At 33.8% G+C, this 3,237-nt stretch overlaps 1 protein-coding gene and 1 non-coding gene across 2 annotated transcripts in view; one reads left to right on the forward strand and one right to left on the reverse strand.

Annotated features, from left to right (window-relative positions):
- LOC117104697 (26S proteasome non-ATPase regulatory subunit 2-like) overlaps positions 1 to 3,237 on the reverse strand; it is a 42,768-nt gene that overhangs the window by 22,836 nt on the left and 16,695 nt on the right. The gene's annotated exons all lie outside the window — the stretch shown is intronic.
- On the forward strand, positions 2,974 to 3,045 carry Trnat-cgu. The gene has a single exon. It is a non-coding gene; the product is annotated as a tRNA-Thr (tRNA).

Genomic DNA, 3,237 nt, shown 5'->3' on the forward strand with positions numbered 1-3,237 from the left:
GAACAAACCCAAAATTTGACTTGCCAATTCCAAGTCGTTTAGAAGTTACGGCCATTTGAAATTTTAGGGTCATACCCCTTTTTAGCTATCAATTATGACATATTTGTAAAGTTGCATTTTCAATTAGCCATATCTTCAAATAGAATAAAGATAATTAACTGAAAATTGATATCTAGACTAACTTTTGGCTGTAGAACAGGAATATGACATGACTTTTGGTATACCGGACCCCGTTACGAAAATATTGGTTCGTAAACACCCAAACTTATTTGGTTGTGTAATTTTTCTTCCATTTTTAGACCCCATTAAAATACCCAAATCAGTTATTAAATGGGTCTTATGCAACAAATTATTAATATATACTTGGAAATGTTTCACCAACAAAAATTCCGGATTTTTAACTTATCATTTTAGGGGGTAATCATAGGTCAAAAGGTCATTCGGGACAAAAATGCCTCGTTTTCATGGTGACCTTTGACCCTGTGGGCAAGTACGCTTGTTGTTAAAACTTGCACCATTAATTAATTTACATATGATGATCAGATGTTCCAACTATCAGCTGGGTGTCTTTATCCCTTCATGTTTAAAAAGCGATTTGAAAAGGGGTATATTTTTCAATTTGCGACAGTATCAGTGCGTAAATGTGATAAAATTAATTTTTGAATAACAATAATTTTAAAAATAATCTGCCTAGACCCTTGAAACTTCTAATTCTAAAACAACTTTATGTGCTTATTTCAGGCATGCAGTTCGTTAAGGTATATAGTGTTTCATTAGTAAGATATGTCCCCCCAAAAATAGCCCAAGTGCAAGAATTGCGCAATAAAATTGTATTTACTGTTGATTTCAAATGAGCATAATATTATCCGTGTACTGTCTAGAGCCGTGAAACTTTTCATTCTAGGACAACTTTTTGTGTTGATTTCAGTTATGCAGTCTGTTAAAGGGATAAATTGTTTAATTAGTAAGATATTATGCCCCAAAAATGGCCCAAGTGCAAGAATTGTGCAATTAAAATGTGTTACGATTGATTTCAAATGAGCATAATATTATCTGTGAACGGTCTAGAGGCATGAAACCTTTCATTCTAAGACAACTTTTTGTGCTGATTGCAGTTATGCAGTTTGTTAAAGGGATGCATTGTTTAATTAGTAAGATATTTTGCCCAAAAAATTACCCAAGCGCAAGAATTGCACTATAACATTGTGCAACTATTTTAGTATTTAAAATGAGTATAACATTAACAGTGTACAGTTCAGAACCATGTAACCTTAAATTCTAGTACATATTTGTACACTTATTTAATTCATGCAGTTTGTTAAGGGATACAGTCTTTTATCTTACTAACTAATAGTTAGTAAGATAGTTTGCCCCAAAAATGGCCCAAGTGCAACAATCGAGCAACATTGTGTGAAATTGAATTTAAGTGAGCATAAATTTTACATTGTACTGTCTAGAGCCATGAAACTTTTACTTCAAAAACAACCTTTTGTGCTTATTTCAATCATGCACTCTGGTGGTAAGGGACACAATGTTTAATTATTAAGATATTGGGCCCCCAAAAGTGGCTCTTGTGCGAGAATGGTGAAAAGCACTGTTATTTCACAATTCTGGGGTCGGTACAATATCTTACTAATTAAAGACTGTGTTCCTTACCAGCTACGTGACTGAAATAAGCACAAAAGGTTTTCTAGAATTAAAGGTTTTATGGCTATAGGCAGTAGTACACTGATAATATTGTGCTCATATTTAAAATATATGTTACTATGCAATTCTTGCACTTCTTGAGCCATTTTGGTGCAAAATATCATACTAACTAACCACTCTGTCCCTTAACAGATGTCATGAATTAAATAAGCATACAAATGTGTACTAGAATATAGGTTTCATGGTTCTAAACAGAACACTGTTAATGTATGTATCATTTGAAATATATCAATATATAGTCGCACAATGTTATTGCGCAATTTTAGCACTTGGGCCATTTTTGAGGCAAAATATCTGACTAATTAAACAATGCATCCCTTTAACAGACTGCATACCTGAAATCAGCACAAAAAGTTGTCCTAGAATGGAAGGGTTTCATGGCTGTCTAGACAGTACATGGATAATATCATGCTCATTTGAAATCAATAATATAGTAAACACAATTTTATTGCACAATCTTGCACTTAGGCCATTTTTTGGGCAAAATATCTTACTAATTAAACAATTTATCCCTTTAACAAACTGTATAACTGCAATCAGCTCAAAAAGTTGTGTTAGAATGAAAGGTTTCATGGCTCTAGACAGTACACGGATAATATTATGCTCATTTGAAATCAACAGTAAATACAATTTTATTGCGCAATTCTTGCACTTGGGCCATTTTTGGGGGGACATATCTTACTAATGAAACACTATATTCCTTAACGAACTGCATGCCTGAAATAAGCACATAAAGTTGTTTTAGAATTATAAGTTTCAAGGGTTTAGGCAGATTATTTTTAATATTATCGTTATTCAAAAATTAATTTTATCACATTTACGCACTGATACTGTCACAAATTGAAAAATATACCCCTTTTCAAATCGCTTTTTAAACATGAAGGGATAAAGACACCAAGCTGATATTTGGAACATCTGATCACCATATATGAATTAATTAATGGTGCAAGTTTTAACAACAAGCGTACTTGCCCACAGGGTCAAAGGTCACCATGAAAACGAGGCATTTTTGTGCATTTTTTGTCCCGAATGACCTTTTGACCTACGATTACCCCCTAAAAGTTAAAAATCCGGAATTTTTTGTGGTGAAACATTTGCAACTATATATTAATAATTTGGTGCATAAGACCCATTTAATAACTGATTTGGGTATTTTAATTGGGTCTAAAAATGGAAGAAAAATTACGCAACCAAATAAGTTTGGGTGTTTACGAACCAATATTTTCGTAACAGGGTCCGGTATACCAAAAGTCATGTCATACGCAAGCTCGGTGGTCTAGAGGTATGATGCCAGGCTCGTGATCTGGAGATCGTGGGTTCGAGTCCCACCCGAGAACAACTTGCGATTTTTTTCGCAGTTGTTTTCAAATGTATTGAATATTCGGTACATTTCCACGTCAGGTAGGGCAAAAATTACACCTATACATGTTTCTCCTGATGCAAATCCAGTTATTGTTTATTATTCCATCACGACAATAACAATTACTATCAACACTGCTTACTTGGACTCGAATTCAACCCTGGCCATCA

The sequence above is a fragment of the Anneissia japonica genome, unplaced genomic scaffold, assembly GCF_011630105.1.
Source record: "Anneissia japonica isolate Jap-2015-1 unplaced genomic scaffold, ASM1163010v1 scaffold287712_len2945570_cov188, whole genome shotgun sequence".
Lineage (NCBI taxonomy): Eukaryota > Metazoa > Echinodermata > Crinoidea > Comatulida > Comatulidae > Anneissia > Anneissia japonica.